Here is a 21,149-nt window from a genome sequence, read left to right on the forward strand (position 1 = left end):
AACGTGCAGTTCTGAGTTTGCCAAGCACATACAGACACGAGCCACCATCAGCCAGCTGTCCCCTCACATCCTCCCCTGGGGCCTGTGTGGGCGTCCCCTCCCTGTCCCCCACTCCTGGAAGCACAGACTGAGCAGTCATCAGTGTGATGCTGTCCTTTGGAGGCTGTCGTGAGACGTGGTCATGCAGGATGCAACCTTTTGAATCCATTCCTCCTGCCCCACGCTCTGCGGTGGAGATTCCCCGTGGTTCCTGGGAAGTAGGGCTTGTGATGCCTCTCTCTGTGCACCTCCCCAGGACACAGCAAGGGGCAGGTGACCAGGGCCCAAGTGGCTCCTCGGTAATTAAAGATCAGAGGACCCAAGCAGTGGGATCACTCTAAGGGAGAGGAGAACCAGATGGGAACAATGCGTGTGGGGTGCAAGGCCTCTGGAGGAAGAGCCACACACGCACAGCTCCCCCAGGTGTCTTCGACTTTGGCCCCAGCCTAGCAGAGTCCAGTGCATCCCCCTGCCTGACCTATACCGCCTGGCACAGTGTGAAGGCTGTGTGAACAGCTGCGGTGCTGACACCCGGGGAATGGTGGCAGCCAGTGTCTGTACTTGTTCACTCAGATGCAATGGATTTTTGATCTGTGGTTGCTTGAATCCATGGAGTCAAAGCCCAAAATGGATAGGCAGAAACAATCAACTGCATGTGACCCTCTGAGGCCACCACTGTCCTATTCTGTAAGGTCCCAAACCTCATCACAGTCCGGAGCTTATAAATTGTGATCCAAGGGAAGAGTTATCAGAATTCTCTCAAGTAAATTCCGATTTACCACTTCCAATGCAACGCACAGCAAGAAAAAAGAAACAGAGTCTACAGTGGGGCGAGTAACCAAGAACAGTGGGAAGTAGTGAGCTGGAGGAGGCCGATGGCGCCCTTGCCATGTGCAGAGAGAGGTGAGCAGGAAGAGTACGGGGGGGGGGGGGAGTGGGGGTAACAAGTGGCCTCTGATTTTGCAAGAATCTGCATGACACAGCTAGGAAGTACCTTGTGTTTTGGGTTGGCTGCTCCAGCTCTGATGCCTGGCTTTAGCTGCCTGGGATAGCGGCATCTCTTTCTCAGAGCTCAATCCCAGCCCACAGCAGCACTGCCAGAGCCTCTCCGCCTGGCTCACGCCTAGCAGGAAGGAGCTCCAGGTGGGGCTGCTCACAGACCTATCGCTTTGCTTCAAAGCCTGCACGTCCAGGGCTCCGCTAGACCCACTGGCATTGGTCAGAGAGGGCGGAGTAGGCTGAGCACTTCCCTAGCCAGCTCTGTGCTATCTCACCCCAAGTAGGGCAAAGATGAACCAAAGTGGAGGCAAACTGCTCTCTTTGGGGGGATCCGTCTCGGTGGGGACAAAGATTACTGTGCAGCAACAGGGCGGACAGGGCTGTGCAGGCAGGGGCAGGACTCTAACCCTCCTTGTGCCCCGAGGTCATGGCGGTGGGGCCAGGGGCAGTGGCTGGGTTTGGAGCCTGGCATCTCGCTACCCTCCTGTGTACCCACAAGGAGGCTGTGACTTGTAGGGTCTCGGGGACCCTTGGCCGATGTCTCACACATCAGCCACCAGAAGGACTCAGCCTGCTCCGAGACACGACGATAGCCCGGATGACAGACCAAACTGAGACACCACCTGTCCAACCCCTCAGACCCCACGAAAGATCCGCCTTAAACTGCTGAACGCTCAACTGAAAAAGGAAAGGGCATCAGCATCCTAACCCAGGGACTCTGGGACAGAGGGGCAGGGTGGGAGTGGGTGCAAACCTGTGCCTGGGATGCTGGAGTCCTAGGAGCTGGAGGAGGCGGGAAAAGACTCTCCACAGAGCCCCGGAGGACACAGTCCTGAGAAGCAGGGGCTCTGCCCTCCAGGACCACCTGACATGCCCCCCACAGGCATGTGGAGTCTGATCCCTGCAGTCCTAACATAGTGTGTAAACTTAATCCAAGCATGGCGTTCACAGGGGCCGAGCTTGGGCAGGATTAGGTCAAGTCAGCAGGGTGGAGGCCCATGAAGGAATTCTAGTGGTTTTATAAAAGATGGACAGAGACCACAGAGTGGCACACATGCTCCATCACCATGTATGCAGCCAACAGAGTCCTCACCTGAGCCTGCACCATGCTGTGTGGACATCCAGCCTCCAAAACTGTGAGCTAAATGAAACTTTTTTCTCTATAAAGTAGCCAGCCTTAGATAGATTTGTTACAGTAGCCAAAATTGGACTCATACACTGCCACAGGATGAATGTTGTTATTCTAAACCAGCCACTGATGGGTATTTGTTACACAGCCCCAAGACATTTCTGCAATGGCTGGCACCACTGATAACCAATGCACTCACAGAGTTCCTGGCCTCCCTCCCCAGCTGCTGCCCTAAAGGACAGTATCTGGGCTGACTCATCTTCAACAGCCACCACAAAAACACCCTGCTCATTCTCTCACTGCATAGTCAGACCATGAGGAGTCACATGGCAGGTGGCTTCTACCTAGAAAGGAGGGGTTGAGACTCTGAACAGCTTCGTGGCCACCTGCAATATGGTTGCTGGTCACTGCAAAGCCCTGCAACAGACCTCCGTGTCCATTTCCCCTACAGACAAAACGATTCTGCTAAAGCATCAGGAGGTGGGTACAGTGATGCATGCTTGTAATGCCAGCACTCTGGGGAAGCTGAAGCAGGAGGATCATGCTCTGCCTTGTATCTACATGTCCTCTCAAAGCCTCATACACTCATAGGTTGGGTTTTTGAAGGTGACTGGATCACGGATGTGTGGTACTGGGTAAAAAGTGTGATAACTGGATTATTCTACTGATTGATTTAGCATAGTTCTGGGTGTGGGTGATGAGAAGACCAACCGTGGGGGGTGGGTGATTCCAATCAATAGGCTGGTGGCCTGGATAGGCTATGAGGGGACAGACGGAAGACAGGCTACCTGCTTCCTGCTTGTCCTGCCATGGACTGTTTCTCCTCTATGGTGCCCCTCTACCACACTCCCTGCTTTGGAGTCAGCCAACTATGGACAGAAACCTCTACAAACTCTGGAAACAAACCTTTCCCCTTTAACTTGTGAAGGTCAGGTATTTTATCTCAGCAATGAGAGAAAAATAACTAAGACAGATTACAAGGTCAGCCTGGGAAAATTAATAACTTAGCAAGACCCTGTCTCAAAATAAAAATGATAAAAGGGTTGGGGATACAGGGACCTGGGTTCACTCCCCAGTATGGGGATGGAAGAAATATCACGGTCAGATGACACCACTGCTTGACTCTTAGTTTCCTTCATACACCTCTAGTTACCTGTGTGCATACGCACACTCACGCACGCACACACACCCCTTCACACACACATCTACTCATGCACCTTCACACACACACACACACGCACACACACACACACACACACACACACATGCACGCCTCTCTCTTTCCTCTCTACCTTCACTCCCACGCTCCCATTCATTCCAGCCAGGCAGGCATGTCACCCTCACCGTCCCTCTCAGGCCCCAGACCAGTCTCTTCCACAGGCTCTGCACAAGGTCTCACAGGACATCCTCGCTCTGGGATCTTCAGGGCTCACCCTCTCTCCCAGGCTTCTCCACAAGGTCCCACTGGCCACCTCACTCAGAACCTCAGCACCTCCCTGTTCCTTCCTGATCTTCCTTTCTCTGCTTCTTTGCTTTGCTTTTCTTTCTTTAAGCTGCAGTTATTATTATTTTCTTATCACCTGCTTTTGTGCCAAGTCCTTTATTTATGTGGCAGTCTGTTGTTTATCTTCTGTGTCACCCCAGAACATAAACTCCAGGCCAGCAGGAAGCTTTAGTCCCTCTCTCACTGATATATCACCCAGAAAAGTGCCAGATGCAGAATAGGCGCTCAATAAATATTTGTCAAACAAAAAAGTGAACTAAAGAAGGGCGGATGCCCTCTTTCACAATCTAGTGCGTTTATTGAGATCACAAAATAAATGAAATCTGCGGACATCAAAGCTTCATGCCCGTGGGTAGCATTTTGAAATATGAAGATATTCAGCTTTGCTAAAATGGTTGTCATTTTTGGGGTCTTATCAGCTACATTTAGAAACCTTGCTGCATTGGAGAACGCAGCTGATCACTTACCACTGAGAACAGGAAAATTTTTCTTCCTTGCCTAGACCAAGATAATAATTGTAAAGGCCACAGTGAGAACATCTGTATCCTGCCTACAGATAGGCAAGGTTCTGCCGTGGTAACAAATGACCCAGAGATCTTTCAGCTTCTCTCCACGTCCCTAGGGAGCTCAGTGACCTTCCCCTGCTGCCTCTGGGTAATGGCTCCTTCCCCCTGGTCTCCTGGACAGGTGAGTGCTGCCCCCTGGTGGGCATGTGGTTTGCTTCCTCTCTGTTCCATTGGTCACAGCCAGTCACCAGGCCCTGCTTGACCCCAAAGGACTGGGGCCCAGAAAAGTAGTGGATCAGAGACAGAGATGTACCACATCATAAAGCCCAGTTCTGGCGAATCTGAGTCTTGTTTGGAACTCTGCGTTCACTTGTTCTAATGAATGCTGGCTTTTGTTCTTACTGCTTTCTCAAGGGTCTGTACAGTCACAGCGGAAACCCTTCTCTCATGATATTGGACGCCAGTGTTATAGTACAATCTGCCTTTTGACTTTGGATTTTGCTATCGTGTTTTGTGTCATGTGATGTTTAACATGTTCTTAAGCCTTTAAGAGACAGAAAAAATCCATATGCAATGTGTGCAACTTACAGAGGGCCTGAGGCAGCACCCAGGCCCACAGCAGCCCCCAGCTAATGCTCACCTTCTGTGTATTCTGGTCTCAACCTCTTCCTCTTCCCCACAAAGCACCGACTCTCCTGGCACCTTCAGGTGTGACCTCCTTGCACAGCTTAATTGATTTACCCCTGTGTGTACCCAGCATCCAGTCCAAGATGGCCCCATCCTACCCTCTAGCCCACTGTCTGCCCCAGCAGATCAACCCACATACTCTGCCTTCCACAGCTAACCTCCAGCTTGCCTTTTGCTTTCTTTTTCCTGAAAATTTGTTGATAATCTGGGGACATTTTTTGCTGATTTTGTCTTCCTGGTGCCACTGAGCATGTCAGTGCAGCCTCTGTGTCTCCTGCCGTTGGCATCTGGACCCAGCAGCCTCTGTAGATCCCACTTGACCTGTCTGGCACAAGCTGGTCTGGTGCTTTGTGTCGCCCCTTCCCTGGCTGCTGTTGAACAGTGATGGTGAGCGCGGGTATCATTATCATGATACTGATTTTAGCACTGGAGCTGGATGTGGTGACACACGACTGTAATCACAGTTACTTAGGAGGCTGAGGCAGGAAGACTGCAGGTTCAAGTCCATCATGAACAACTTCGTAAGACCCTGTCTCAAAATTTTAAAATAATGATTAAAACCAGGGATGCAGCTCAGTGTGAAGGCCCTGGGTTCGATCCCCACTACTGGAAAAAAAAGATGCCATATTTTAAGCTGAGACAGATATCTTGCATCATGCATCCCTGGTGAATAAGGCAGCAGCATCCATCTGTTAATATTTCTTTGAGTATTTTTTTACATTAGAATGGATGTGGAAAATTTTCAAATGACTTTTAGCATAAAATGAAGATGAATTTTAATTTCCCTACAAATTAAGGTATTAGAACTCTTGAATTGTTCTTATATTGCTCACATACTAACCAGCTGAGTCATGACACATTTAAATTCATTAACCAGGAAGGTTTTAGAATTTTGACTTCCATATTTCCGAGTAGGAACAGAGCCTGGATAATTACTAGTATTACTAGTATTGTTAAGAGGAGGAAAAGAAATATCATTTCCATTAGTACTGCAAGAGGTTATGTGTCACTATCATATTGTGCTCTTCTTAAAAAAACCTGAAATGCTTCCTTATTTTTATTCTCATATTCAGGCTGGAGGAGACACCCCTAGCAATGGCTGTGTAAAGATTCCCAAGAACGATCTTTCTTAATTGTTTCAGCTAAAAGAATTGCTCTGGGGGAGCCTTGATGCTTAGGACAGTTGGGCTGGGTATGAAATCAGGGCTAACCCTTTTTTCTGTTGTGAGGACTTCTGTTTTTGCTTTGATATTACCATAAAGATATCTGGAATACCTGCTGGAACTTTCTTCTATTTCCTCTCTCTGTCTCTGTCTTTCTGTCTTTCTCTCTGTCTCTCTGTCTGTCTCTCTCTCTTTCTCTTCATCCACAGGCTTTCTTCATCTTTGACAACTCCAATTTGCACAGTGTACTTTTATCATTGTACCAGATCAGATCTTCTCTTATCTCAATTAAGTTTTCTTGAGTTAAATCTTCAAACATTTCTTCTATTCTGGCCTTCTTCAAAGACGGTGTCATATAGGTGTAACGTCTCCTTGTATAGCTTCTAGATTATTCATTCTGTTCCATTTTAAAAACTGTGTTCCTTCAAGATTTTTCCCTTTGCCCTTTTATTTCTCTCCTCTATGTAATGTGTAAACTACAATTTATTGTTTTAATTTTGGCAGCATCCAACTCCATCTTTTTGAGATTTTTTCCTCCTTTACTTCCTTCTTAAGTTTTTGTTTTGTTTTGTTTGTCTTTTTGAGAGAGAGTTTCACTATGCAGTTCAGCTGGCTTTGAACTCACTTTGTAGCCCAGGCTGATCTTAAATTCACAGTGAACCTCCTGTCTCAGCCTCTCAAGTGCTGGGATTGCAGGCCTGCACCTCTATGCTAAGCTGTTTATAAAGATGGAGAATGAAGCTATAAATGCAGCCAAGGAATACAGCAACCGCCTGCAGCTGGGGGAAGAACAAGAACATAGTTTCCCCCCCGCACCTCTCAAAAGGAATCCTGTCTCACCAACATCTTGGTTATAGCCCCGTAAGTGAATTCCATTTCAGACTTCCGACCTCCAGAGCTGTAAGGTAATCAATTTGTGTATTAAGACACCAAGTTTGTAGAAATCTGTTACTGTGGCAATAGGAAGCAATATACATTGCAAAGGATGTGATGAGTGTTCTTTGTCAGTTAATCAGCTTTGGTGCTATTTTCCTCATTTGTTGCTAGTGTGATTGTTTTTTGTTTTGTTTTTGCAGTGCTGGAGTTCAAGTCCGAGGGCCACATCCCCAGCCCCTTTTGAGACAGAGTCTTGCTGAGTTTCTTAGGCACAATCAACCCAAACTTGATTGTGATCTTGATGAGCATGAGTTTTTCATTTTTGAGAGACCTCGGCCCTGTGAGTAGCTGGGGTGACAGGCGTGGGCCATACCTAGCTTTGATGTTTCATGTTAGCCCATTCTGCGGCTCTTGTCCCAGTTCTCTTTCTTGAGCTGAATTTTTGAGGCTCCCCCAGGGTGAGGAGCAGAGAACCCGGGCAGCATTCTACCCTCAAGGCTTCATCACAGGGCAAGTCACACTGCGAGTCACTGTGGCAAGGACAGATGACTCACCAGAGTCCTCAGGGCTCTGCAATGGTCGGCTGGGAAGTGGACACTTCCAGAAGTGTGTGGCTACCCCGGCGAGCCCTTTCCTGCACCGGCAGCACCACCCACCCAATGTCCCTTACCTGGCAGTGCATCAGCTGCTGTTTCCTGAGATGTGTGGCACCCAGGCTGTCACCGCAGTCCCCTCTGCCTCTCCATTTCCTTTTGCCAGCTCTAGTAGGGACCCAATTGCTTCTGGCTACCTTCGCCTCTATTTTAGAGTCAATATTCATTTGCCAATAATAAAGTGCAATTTCTACTATGTTTTTTGCATTTGGCAGTTGTGGGGAAATGTGAGCTTTGTGAATCTGGTCCAAAGAAAATTCCAGTTTGGATTTATCAAATGCTTAAAAGTCAAGCAAAAAAGCCTTTGGGTCCTGTGGGGAGAGGAGTTTTCATTGTGGGATCAGGGACAGAGACCAGGATCAGCCAGGCTGGCACCTGCATTGCGCCTGGCTCACACGCATGGCTCCCCAAACACTGAACAGAGCAAAAAGAGGCTTTTCATTAGCTCTGCTACTAAGGCAAACCTTAAAGGCAAAATATTTTCTGTTTATTAAGTCAAAAATAGCAAAAATATCAATTAAAACAATATATCCCCAGTTGTTAGGTAGAGGAAGCAGTGTTTACAGAGACAGCTCCATGACAGAGATGTGGAGAAAAGATCAAAAGATCCGAAAGCTCTGTGTGCCTGAAATATGTCCTGCATACACCCACAGGGCTTGGAAACACTCCTTCCCGAGGGCTGAAAGGTACAGCAGGACGGCTGGTCTCCAGGGTGCCCGAAAATGCCGGGTCAGGAAAAACAGGACCAGCACCCATGCTCCCAGCATTACTGACAATAGCCAGGAGCAGAAACAAAATAGTGGAATATTATGTAGCCTGGAAAAAGAAGGACTTTCTGACCCCTGCTACAGCATAGGTAAATCTTGAGAGCATCATGCTAGGTAAAATAAGCCGGTCACAAAGGACAAATACTGTGGGATTTCACTAATATGAAGGACATGGAGTAGCCGGCTTCCTAGAGACAGAAGGTAGAGTGTGGGTGCCAGAGACTGGGGGAGCAGAGTGAGTGGGTAGGGGTGCAAAGATGGAGAGTTCTGGAGCCTGGTTACACGGCTCGAATGCATTTAACACTACACATGTAAAAATGGTTCAGACGGCAGATTTTGTGTTGTGTGTGTTACAAAAATTCTTCTTAAAAATGTGACTGTATCCAACCTTCTTAGTATGAGAGCGAGCCTTTGCCCATAATATCATGAACCAACCCCAGTGAAGATGAAGATGTCTTTCATTCAGTCTTATTTTCCCCTTGAGACAAGGTCTACATATGTTGCCCACACTAGCCTTGAACTCATGATTTTCCTGCTTCAGCCTGCCAAGTAGCTGTGAGGTCACTGCATCCAGCTCCCATTTGCTCCTTACACGTTTATTAGACAGCTATGTGGCACCAGTAACTCTGCCACCAGATTTTCCGGATGCCTGGTGCACCCAGGCTGCATGGACGGGATTATGCTGCATGGGGAATGAATCTCGAGAGCATTGGGGGTTTCTTTATTTGTGATGCAAATCCCACTGGAGGAGCATTGAATGCTGGTGATTGTGCGGGGAGGAGTGACAGTCACCGGGGTCCCTTTTAGCCCCAGCCCCCTCCCTCCCTGAGGATCCCAAACCTACTGCGCTCACACCCTTCCACATCACGGTGTGTTTGCCAACAGCCCAGGATGTCCCAGTGTGGGCTGCACTTGTCACCCCTCCCACATCCTGCAGGTCACTTCCGGTGACACCTCCGCCCCACTCGGCATCTCCACACCACTTCTAACTCCACGCTTGGGGAGCTCCTGTAGTAACTGCACAGACCAAAATTGGTGGATCCAGCCTTGGAAACAGAGGGCAGACTGCATGGACGTGGGTCCCCACCGTGCCGTCTGCTGTCACGTCTGCTGTCACCATGAGATGATGCAGCGGCTGAGCCCTGGGCCTGCTCTGACCCAGGACCTCGGTGTGACCGTGGAAGGAGTCAGGGTGTGGGCCGTGGAGGTGCAGTGAGCCCTTGGGGGTGGCCTGGTCCACCTGACCGGGCTTGCTCCTAGAAAAGGAGCCAGGGACAGACACACAGAGGGTGATGCCATGGGGACACAGAGAAGACAGTGTCCCCAAGGCATGGAGAGGGGCCCAGGAGAGCCGCCTGCCCACTCGCACCTCAGATTCGGAGCCTGCAGAACTTTGAGGGAGCGCGCCTCTGTGGTCTCAGCCCCATCTGTGTGCTCTGGGGCAAACCGCTGTAGGCTGCGCTGGGCCGGTGGGGTGGCCCGGCTTTATTCCTGAGAATCCCGTGCTGCACATCACATCACTTTTCTTTGACTTTTTTTTCTTTTGGTGCTAATGGGGATCGAAATCAGGACCTTCACATTTAACTATATCCCCAGCCTTTTAATATTTTTATTGTTGTGAGCCTGAGCCTTAAATAACCAAGTTTCCCAGGCTGAGTTTGATTTTGGGGTTCTCCTGCCTCAGCCTGCCATGGTGCTGAGATCACAGTCATGAGCAGCCACCCCAGCGGGCTTCCTTTCTTCCTAACAAACACTCAAGAAGTAAATATCACTAATGTGCACACTGATAGGGCTTCACATCAAGATTTCAATGGACCTCACTTCTCAGGCAGGGGACGAGGGGACCAAACAGCACTGTCCAGGGTTTCTAGAGCCTGTGACTGGTGCCACGCCTACCCTCCTCCCCACCTAACATGTGGAGCTCACTGGATGAAGCGGTCACCCAGAATCAGGAGGCGTTTAGCAGAAATGGACCAGTGACAGTGCCTTCCCCGTGTTATCCCACCTCCGAGACAGGCAATTAAAACGAATTCAACTACACGAAGAGCAAAGCTGTGTGCTGCTCTTCACTGTGTCTGAAGACCGTAAATGTGCTTCTGGGGTGCAGAAGCCAGTGTATATATGATGTGGCTCCTGTGGGGGCTGCAGGGCTGCAGATCTCAGTCGCAGAGACTGGGTGTTTCCCAGAGAACTAGATGCTCAGGATCCAGGAAGGGCAGGGCAGGGAGGAACTGCAGCCCTGAGGAGAGGGAGGGTGGGCTGGAGGCACCCAGCGCAGGTCCTGCCCGAGCTGTGTGTTCCTCTGGTGCAGGAAAGGGAGGAATTCCAGGTGGGTGAGACAGTTATGGATGGGGTGCTGGGCTCCATGGACAGCTGGACAGACCATGACTTAGTGGCAAAGCAATGCAGAACTCCTGTTTATAAAGAGATTTTTTAATGTACAGTGTTCATTTAAAATGTATAGATTCAGCTGGGCACAGTGGTGCTGGTCTGCAATCTCAGCATTCTAGAAGGCTGAGGCAGGAGGATCCAGCTCAGCCTGGACAACTTAGCCACTTCGCAAGACCTTGTCACGATTTTTTTTTTAAAGGCCAAGAATATAGCTCAATGTGAAGGCTCTGAATTCAATCCCTAGTACTACAAAAATGTAAAGAATAAATAAAATTCAATAGTTTTTAGTAGATTCATCAGTAAGATGCAACCATCAAAACCATCATCTTCGGAACATCTTTTTGAGCACAGATGTACCTATTAGCAGACACCACACTGACCATATCCTAATGTCCCTAAACAACCCTGGATCTTCTGCTTAGCCCTAGTAATTTCCTGCTGCCTTGAGCCTCTGTGGCTGGTTTCTGACACAGAGCACAGGCAGCGCGGGTCCAGCCTGGAGCTCAGGGACCACGCTGAGGCCTGGGCTCTGCAGCATCCCCTTGAGCCAGGGTGGTGCAGACGTGAGGGAGGGAGAGGCAGAGGGCTCCGGGACCACGGGTCCCCAGGTTGTCAGCTCCAGCTCTCAGGACAATGGGGGAGCGAGGTCCAGGCTTGAGAGGGGCTGGGGGCAGGCAAAGGGATTTCAAACTGCTGGTTTCTTTCCATTTTCTCTCTGCAAAAACATGTTAAGTCATTTGCTTAAAAGGAGGGTGAGAGGCAGCGTGGAGGATGGGCCACAGGTGTGGTCCTGTGGTTTGGAAAGGGTCAAGGAGGAGCTCAGGAGGAGCTGCAGGGGGAAGATTCAAACCAGGGCACAGCAAGCACCCACCTGCCCGGGAGCTAAATCTCTTTCTTTACCAGCTCCAAAGGGCTGTTTCTACCCCGGTAATAAAGGCATCTTTGGAAGCCAGGTATGTTGGTGCACATCTGTAATCCAGACCCCAGGAGGCTGAGACAGGAGGATCTCAAGTTCAACCCCTACATGGACAATTTAGCAACGAGTGAGAAACTGTCTCAAAATTTAAAACGTGATGGGGATGCAGCCCAATGGGAAGCCCTGGGTTCAACCTCCAGTGCTAGAAACAAACAAACAAAACCCCTTCAGGCTTCCTGGCTATGTGGTAGACTCTGCCGACACACCACCCCCCTTCATTGCAGTTTATTCTGCTAGAACCCTTGAGGGCTGGTCAATGCCCTCTTCATGTTTTTCTAGCAATTGTTTGGCACAAACTAATTACCATCTTTCTGTTTTGTTGGGAATCCACACATATTTGACATGCATTAATTAATAGAGCAAAATTTTCCCACGGCCTTGACCACAAATATGCACTTTGGAAAAGGCTCACTTTAGCTCTGGTGGTATGGAAGAGTCGGTTTTGAAATTCATTCCTGTAGAAGCAAAATTCACATGATATAAAAATCACCCCCTCCTAGGTGAGTAATTCAGTGACACTGAGTGCTTAGCTACACTGTGCAGGCCCTTCCTCTGTCTCGTATCCAAGTCTCCTCAGCACCCCAGAGAGAAACAGCTTTGTGAAGAAGGCTTCCTCAAAGCCCCCTCCTGCCCACCCCCTCTGCGTCCCCAGACTCTCTGCTCCTGTTTGGGACACAGCCCCACAGTGGAGCCGGGGAACATGTGACCTGCGTCTGGCTTCTTCCACTGAGCATCGTGTGCTCCAGAGTCCTCTGGGCCACAGCTCACTTCACGCTTTGGGTGTCTGAGTTGTGCTCCAGCGTGAGCAGGCCATGTTTTGCTATCATTTATCTGTTGATAGGTACTTGCTTACTTTTGGTTTTGGTTTTGGTTTTGTTTCTATAGTGGGTATTAACCCAAGGCTTCTGCCCTGAGCTATGAGGTGTGATTTAAAAAAAAAATACAGTGATTGTTTAAATTTTTAAAGTATTTTTTGTTACAGTAAAAGGTACAGTGTCATCGATCCCCACGTCAAACATTCTTATCCCATCATGCTTGCCCCTTCTGGAGGCAGCTCTGAAGCCATGAAAGTCTTCAGTTGCACTGTCCTGGCTGCTCTGAGGTCCCGAGCTGATTGAAGACATTTCCCTTCTGTGATCGTTTTGACTTTGGGGAAGATCTGGTGAATAAGATGCATGAGAATAATGTCTTGTTTTTGTGAGCCCGATTTTCCATGGGTGGCACTCATCAGCAGCATTCACTGGATATTTGATCATGTCAAATAAAGACACTCCTGCAAGAGGACTGCCAGAACTGCCTCAGAAAGTGACATAAAAGATGGGGTGTGTTTGACAGGAAGGAGAGCATTTTGAGAGGAATTCATGGCAATGTGTCTTTTAATGTAAGAACTTCTAGAAACTCATTCTAAACATTTATCATTTTAATAATACCTCATATACCTCAAACCCTTTTTTATTTTAATTTTGAGGCAGGGATGGCTGCCATCAGGACTCTCCTGTGGGTACCTAGCACAGGCGGGGAGAAGAAGCCAGTCCAGCCCCCACCCCAATAAGCCTGCCAGCTGCCCTGACCTTCAGAGACCCGTAGCCAGCACTGGCCAGGAGAATCAGCCAGCCACACCTTGGAGAAAATGCAAGGGTTTGGAGAAGCCTGTTCCGCACCCCACTGCCTGCCTCCCTGGGAGCCTGCACTGGGAGAAACCCAGCTGCCTGACCCACCCCTACACCCTGGATGGGCAGCCAACATGGGAAGTGCCTGGACTCCAGAGAAATCCAGGAAAGTGTGAAGACAGTGGAGCAAAAGGTGATCTCTGGCCTCCAGGCCACACAGAACAAGTCCAGGAGACGTGGACATGGGAGAAAGCAGAAGTCACACACCTGAAATTTCTGGGGCAATGGCAACCAAAGTAAAGAAACTACTTCATGGGGCTGTAAAAGAAATCAGATCAGAAATAATATGTCAGGTAAGAGAAGAAATGACAAACATAATAAAAGTGTTGCTAGATTTTTTTTTAAAAGTGGACCATAAGATAATAAAGATAATAAAACCTTGAATAAACAATATAGAGAAGAATTGGAATGCATGAAACAGATTCAAATAGATATCCAGGGAATTAAAAACTCCACTGAAATCCGGCAAAACTGTCTCAAAGAAACTGAAGATAGACTCTCAGACCTTGACAGGATGGCAGGTAGCCATCACAAAAGGAAAGATCTCTTAAAAATAACAAAGAATCAGGAAATAAAAAGCAACGGCTGCAAGACAATGCAAAGAGAAATAATTTCCGAGTGACAGGTGTCAGCGAAAAAGCAGGAGTCAACACAAATGGCATCAAGAGACTATGTAGGAAGTGACAGCAGAGAAATTCCCAAGCATGGGAAGAGGAGCAGACGACAGCTAAGTGAGGAATACAGAGCTCCAGCTAGCCACAGCAAACTAAATCTACACCCAGACATAGTAATCAAGATGCTAGAAATTCAGCCCAAGAACAGAATCTTACAGTCTGTTAGAGAAAAGAAACAGATCACCTATAAAGGAAAACCCATCAGAATCATGACAGACTTCTCAACACAAACCATCAAGTTCAGAAGAGGTTGGAGGGAAGTATTTCAAGTCCTGAAAGAAAATAACCTCCAACCCAGACTGATGTACCCTGAAAAACTATTTTCCAGAATTAATGGAGAAGTAAGATACTTCTATGACAAAGAACAATTGAAAGAACTGATGGTCACCAAATCAGCCCTGCAAAGAGTACTGAAGGACATTCTAGAGAGAGAGAGAGAAAAATGACCACAGTTCAAGGAGCCAGCATGGCAGACAATTAATGGAGAGGAAACGTAGGGAGCCAACAGCAGGAAGAAAGTATGGCAGAGGTGGCCCAGCGCACGTCGGTCTTAACCATTAATGCAGGTGGCCTCAGTCCAGCAATAAAAAGAACACAAGTATAGTGGATCAGGAGGCAAGATCCGTCAATATGTGGTATACAAGCAACACATTAACTCAAAAAGACATTCATAGACTGAAAGTCAGAGGAGAGGAAACAATGCTCCATGTGACAGGGAACCAGAAGAAAAATAGAGAGAGCTTGATCATCTACCAAAAAAGGGATAGGAAAGATGTGACATTTTTATACAATGGAAAGCTACTCAGTTATAAAGAAGGATACTCACGAGGCTCCTGTAGGTAAATGGATGCAGCAGGATCATGATCCTGGTGAAATGGTTCAGAGTCACATGGGTGAACGTCCTGTTGTCTCCTAGTATAAAAAATGGAAGAGTTAGTGGGATCCAAAATGTACAGTAGATATTGTGAAAGGGAAAGGGAAGGAAAGGTCTAAAAAGGGAAGGCAATAGCCACTGGTAATACTCTATTGTCCTGTTTGAAAGTGCCTTATGATTTTCATTGTTCTGTTTAGTTTGGTTTTATTCCATTTTTTTGGTTTGGTTTTATCATATCTGATGGCATGGGCAGCTATTTAGAAGATAACAAGAGGCATTATGGTAGCCATTATTTATTTCCTATTATCTTGTTTTGAAGTCCTGTATCGCTTTCATTGTTTTGTTTTGATTGGTTTTATTCTGTTTTCATTAGGTCTGATAGCACAGGCGCTATTTGGAAATTAACAAGAGGCATTATGGCAGCCATTGTGGATTTCCTATTAGCTTAAAGTCCCATATCATTTTCACTGTTTTGTTTTGATTGGCTTTATCGTGTTTTATTTTGTTTGGTTTTATTCTCTTCAAAATAAAAATATAAATAAAAATGTTGAGACAGGGTCTCACTAAACCACTAAGCAGCCCACTTTGAGCTCACGCTTGGGGTCCTCCTGCCTCAGCCTCCCAGAATCCTAAGATTACAGCCAGGTACCACCTTGCCTGACTGGGCACTGGGTTTTTTTCCACATCTTGGCTGTTGAGAGTGGTGCTGATTCGGACCGGAGGGCAGTGTGCTTCTGAAACAGGCCACGCACCCCCCTCCGCCCTCTTCTCTCCCCGCTCCTCTTTCCCAGAGCACAGCTCCCACTTTCTTAAATGTCAGCAGGGCTGTAAAAGTCAGGCATCTCACAATCCCCCTCACCCCAGCCTTGCCCTTCTGTCCCAACACAGGCTCCCTGCAGAAAAGGTGACAGCCTGGAAGCGGCCCCACTGACTTTGGGAAATTTCTGGACCTCTCTGTGTGTCCCCAGGAGCCCGCACACCTGCAGAGACATCAAGCTGTGCGCAGAGCCAGCGACCCGAGAACATGACAGTCACTCGTACCTTGTCATTATTAACCCTGCCTCTGGCTGCTCCAGCACCTCAGGGCACACCGTCTGCCTATTGTTTTCCACTGCTGGAGAGCAGCCCCATCGCGACCCCATCCTGTCACTAGGGTCACCCCATCATCCACAACACAAGGAAGTCCGTGAAAGGGTCCCTGAAGTGCTGTCCCTTGAGGGCCCTGCTGCCTGCCCTCGGCTACCTGTTCTTGCATCTGTGCATTTTTACCGTTAGAGGAAACTGCAGTGGCTGCCCGGAACAGCACTGCCCACCCCGGAGCAAGCGGCCGCACCTGGGCCAGCACCACCACCCTGTGCTGCAGCTCTGCGCACCAACGGCACGTAATTGTTTCGAGGTTGGACAAGAGCTGTGGTTCTCCCTGAGGGGCAGCTTTCCCCTGAGGGACTATTTGGCAAAAGCGTGGATGGCTATGCCTGACTGTCACCTGGGGACAGTACTGCTGGCCTCCTGAGTGAGGGCCATGCTGTCCCCGTCCTGCGGTGTCCCCTCCCCAGTACAAGAGCCTGAAGCACCAAGTCAGAGAGGAGAAGCCCTGGCTCAAACTGAAAGCTGCATTTGCTAAAACATTGTATCTGAGCCATGAGAGAAAGAGAGAGCTTGCCCGAAAATAATCTGCGTGGTTAGGAGATGTTTCTCAGCTCCGCCACGTGTGAGAACACTTCTGACCTCTGTTCTGGAGTGTGGAAGCCACAGGGCTGGGCGATGTCCTGTCAACATGACTGGCCACCCTAACTTAAATTCCAGACTCAAGTGACAGTGAGCTCCTCAGCTCACTACACAGCTGGCTCCAAATGCTCTCCTAGCCAGGAGCTTCACACTGGTAATCCCAGCACTCTGGGAGGCCGAGGCAGGGAGATTGCAAGCTCGAGGCCAGCCTGAGAGACTTAGTGTCCCAGCAACATCCTGTCTCAAAATAAATAATAAAAAAGTCTGGGAGTGCAACTCAGTGCAAAGGCCCTGGGTTCAGTGCCTAGTACTGCAGGGGGGGAGCACCCCGCCCCCATTCTGCCCGTGATGAGGCGGTCTCTGGTCTGGATCACTCCAATGCCTCCTCTGGCTTTCTCGCTCCAACTCTATCCGGCAGGCAGGTGCTCCAAAACGCCGATTCAATTATTCAACATTTTCTGCTATGTAATGAAAATCTGTTCCCTTCAAATTTCCCCAAATCACTTTAAGGGAAAGAATTAACTGTTCAGGAAATAAATATTTATGCATATCGCTCCCGACCTCTGCCTCTACAAATTATGGGAGGGAGCACAGCACCGACTTGACAAACACATAAACCTCCAAAACCAAATTTCAGAGCATTTAAAAATCCCTGGGATTAACATCCATGAGCAGGAACCGGAGAGGGCCTGTCTTCCTTGGTTTCCTTTAATAGTCTTCCACAAATAATCAGAAGAACAAACATTAATAAAGGGACAATACTAAGCCAAAATATTTGTTCTCCCCTACGCTTTGTTAATAATTCCCTTACATCCGCCGAAACTCACTTTTCAGCCATGGACTAATAAAATGAGATCACCCACAAGAATTTAATGTGGCTTCAGATTTCTGCTCTTGTTTTGCACACAAATGAAGAGTTAAGAGAGGAAGTGGCCACAGGGACAGGAGTGTGTTTTATCCGGATGTTGCTGTATCATCCATCCTACAGTTGACCAGGGATTTAGCTCAGCAGCATAAGGGCCAGCCTGGCAACTGCAAGGTCTTGAGTTCGATCCCTGGTACCAAAATATAAAAAATGAAATCACCACACAGTTGGGTGGCACAGTGCAAGCTGCTGTCAGCCTGTGATTTGAGCCCTAGGCCTGATCTTCTGTCCATTCTGAGAACATCAGTGCTTCAGCTTTCAGAGATGCAAGCCCAGGTGCGGGTGCTGCTGGGGTCTGCAGTGGCCTCCTGTATTCATCTGTTTTTTGTTGCTGTAACATAATACCTGATACTGGCTGTTTTATGTAGCAAAGAGTTTCATTTAGTTCACTGTATTGGGGGCTAAAAGTCCAATACTGGACAGCCCCATCCATGTGGCCTCTGATGAGAGACTCTGGGCTCTATCACAACATGGCAGAGAAGCAGGAAGGGAAGTGGCATCATGCAGAAGGGATCAAGTGTGTGACTTGGACTTACTTTATAACAATCCACTCTCAAGAGAACTAACCAAGGTCTTGAGAGAACTCAATTAGTCCCTTCCAGGGCAGTGTCTTCAATGACATAATCACCTGCTACTAGACTATAATGACTTAAATGTCCCATCTGCTTCCAGCACTGGGAGATGACTCAGACACACTGAGGCAGGCTCAGCTAATCCTCAACCAGCAGCAGACAGGTATATCCCAAGTGGAAGCCTGCTGTGTTGTGCAGGCTTGGGGTGGTTGTTATGAAGCATGATCACAGCACTAGCTGACTAATACATATCCAGGGTATTCTCAGACTAGGGGTACAAAGGTGAGAAAGTTTTTTTTTAAAAGCTTTCAGTGCCCAAGTAGCTCCTGGTGGAACAAGGGAGCAAATTTGCAGACCAGTGAAGGACACTGAGATGGGTGCTGTTACAGAGGCATGGCACATGGCTATGGAGACAGAGGCAGGGTGGGGCAGCTCGCTCCTAGGACCAAGGGTCTTTCTCAGGTAAAGTTAGGGAAGGTGACTTGAGGTAAGAGTGAACTGATTTGCCAGGCAGCAAGGCAGGGGGAAAAGGTTTTTCAGCCAAGAAGAAAAGCATGTGCAGGGGCTGGGGATTTAGCTCAGCGGCATAAGCGCCTGCCTTGCAAGCAGGCAGTCCTGAGTTCAATCCCCGGTACCGATAAAAAGGAAAAAGACCAAAAAAAAAGAAAAGAAAAGAAAAGCATGTGCGGCAGCCAGGATCTCCTGGCCATTTGGTCACTGGTTGGAACACGAGGGTTAGCGCAGGGGACAGAGGGGCGGGTGGGTGCTGCACCACACCCCACAGCTGGCAGCCCAGCAGCCTCTCTCCAAGCTTCCTAGAAGAATCCAGCGCCACCTCTGAGGGTACTGAGGCTGTGAAGAAGTGGAAGGAAGATTCAACCATCAGAACAACAGCAAGAAAATCACCCTCTTGGATGGTAGGAGAGCTGACAGAGGAGAGTCCATTTCCTGACTGCTGAGAGACAGATCAAGGGTACAGGAAGCAGATCGCATCATTCTGACTGACAGCACTCGAGCAGCAACAAAGAACCGGGAAGAAAATCAGCAGCGGCAGCCAGAACGCTCGTTATCGGCTGAGATCTCCTGGACTGGAAAAACGAACGCTGTCAGCCGCACGAGATGCCCCTGTCTGGGCCCTGGACGAGGTGTCTCCCGCAGAATAGCTATGAGGTTTGCTGTCTGAGCAGTCTGCAGTTCTCAGAGTGTGGGTGTCACTGCCTGGGAAGGACCTGGGGCTGTAAACTCAGCCTCCCCAGAGCCCAAACAATGGGGAGGAGAGCAGGGAGGCTTCTGGCCCTGGATGTTGAAGGGGGCTGGAGCTTCCATTGTTCTCACGGTGTCAAGATGCTCACGGGAAATCGTGTGTTGCAAATCTTCCATTCAAATCCCAAGGTACAGGACGCTCGCAGGCTACCAGACAGAAGCCAGGATCCAGAAGCTTCCTGTGCTTGAAGGAGGGGGCTGGCCCAGGCTTCCAGAAGCTGGGGAACACGGAAAGCCGGTGCAGGAGACACTGTGAGCTCAGTCTGAAGGGCACCACTGCACAGGTCCTGAGAAGAAAACAGGGCTGGTGTGCTGTGGTTTGGATCTTGGGGGTCTCCCAGAAGCCCCTGTGTCCCCACCTTGATGCCATTGGTGGACAGAACCACTGGGAGGTGGGGCCTAACAGCAGGATGTTAGGTTGCTAGAGTGTGGTGTCCTTGAGGTGGCATCCAGACCCCCCACACCGTGCTTCCTGGGCACCATCAGGGAGCAGCTCTGCTCCATCACACGGGGCCACCATGATGCTCTGCCCCACAGCAGCCCAAAAGCAATAGAGCCAGCCGACTATGGACTGGAACTGCAGGCCCAAGTAAATCTTTCCCCTTTAAACTCGTCTCCTCTAGTATTTTGTTACAGTCACAGAAACCTAAACAAGCAGTCAGAATTTCCTCCAAATTTGTAGGATGTAAAGGAGGTTTGTGGGGTTTTGGGTTTTCAAAAACTCATATAAAGGAATAAAAGCTGAATTGCATTTAGCTCTACATTTACCTGAGGATTTCCGGGGGGTTTGCTGACTCACGAGGCCCTTTCACTGGATTGTGTAGCCCTGGCTCTGTGCTGGGAGAGCAGTTATATGGCAGGCAGCAAGCTGAGCCATCCTCAGGACTATGGGAAACGGGATGCTTGGTTGCTATTGCAAATGTAAGGACATAAAGGATTGGAAAATACAGCTGGCAATGACAGAAAAGTCAGTCAGCAGTTTCTCAGGAAGTTGGGTCCTGTGAGGAAATTCAAGGAGCAGGCACCAGCTGCAACCACAGTGACCACAGCCAGTGGCCTGTGGCACCTGTGCCCTGTCCCCATGTGGCTGGGTTCATGTGGGGACCTACGGGTGCTGGGGTGGGGCTATAAAGCCCGGGTGCCCCAGGCTGGGTAGGGCAAGGCGGCAGGACCACACACACTGTGTGTGTCCACCCACATGGAGCCCTCTGTCCCCATGGGTCCCTCTTCTGCCATCTCTAACCAGAGCTCCTTGGGAAAGGACTCTGGGACATGGAGCCCTCAACCCCAGCCCAAGTGGTCCGAACATCCTGCACATGGGAGGTGGAGGGCTTTAAGGTAAAGTACTTTGCTCCAGAGCAGCATCATTTTGAAGTCATATTGCAGCAGAAAATGCTCTCCCCGCCCCAGCCAGTGTACTTCAGTTTGTTGGTTGCCCAGGTAACAGTTCCTGTTCCAGATCCAGTTGCTCTGATCTCTTGGAAATGGCTGCCACTATAACGCACATTGTATAAACCAATCCCCAACTGACTAGTCATTCTGGTCTGTACTTCCCGGTTACTGACCCCATATAAGCCCCAGACCGCCAGGGATCAGGGCCCGATGTTTTGGGAATGACCCCAATCCATGCCCATCAATGTAAATAAATCTGCTCCAAATCCTGGGTGTTTTTGGTGTTTCTGTTCACCACTGCATCATAAACAAAATTTATTACATAAACATTTCTTTCATGAAATTCACAGAAAATTATTGG

The 21,149-nt window shown here is 48.9% G+C and overlaps 1 long non-coding RNA gene across 1 annotated transcript in view; it reads right to left on the reverse strand.

Annotated features, from left to right (window-relative positions):
* Positions 1 to 12,665: 12,665 nt before the first annotated feature.
* Positions 12,666 to 21,149, reverse strand: part of LOC134472364 (uncharacterized) — a 53,245-nt gene continuing 44,761 nt past the window's right edge. Inside the window, exons 2-3 of the long non-coding RNA XR_010042172.1 lie at positions 14,861 to 14,946; positions 12,666 to 12,849 (exon numbers count right to left, since the gene is read on the reverse strand). This is a non-coding gene — a long non-coding RNA (uncharacterized LOC134472364). The remainder of the gene's footprint in view (positions 12,850 to 14,860; positions 14,947 to 21,149) is intronic.

This window comes from Cavia porcellus, unplaced genomic scaffold, assembly GCF_034190915.1.
Source record: "Cavia porcellus strain 051 isolate PalLab524CR breed Dunkin Hartley unplaced genomic scaffold, mCavPor4.1 scaffold_23, whole genome shotgun sequence".
In the NCBI taxonomy this organism is placed as follows: Eukaryota; Metazoa; Chordata; class Mammalia; order Rodentia; family Caviidae; genus Cavia; species Cavia porcellus.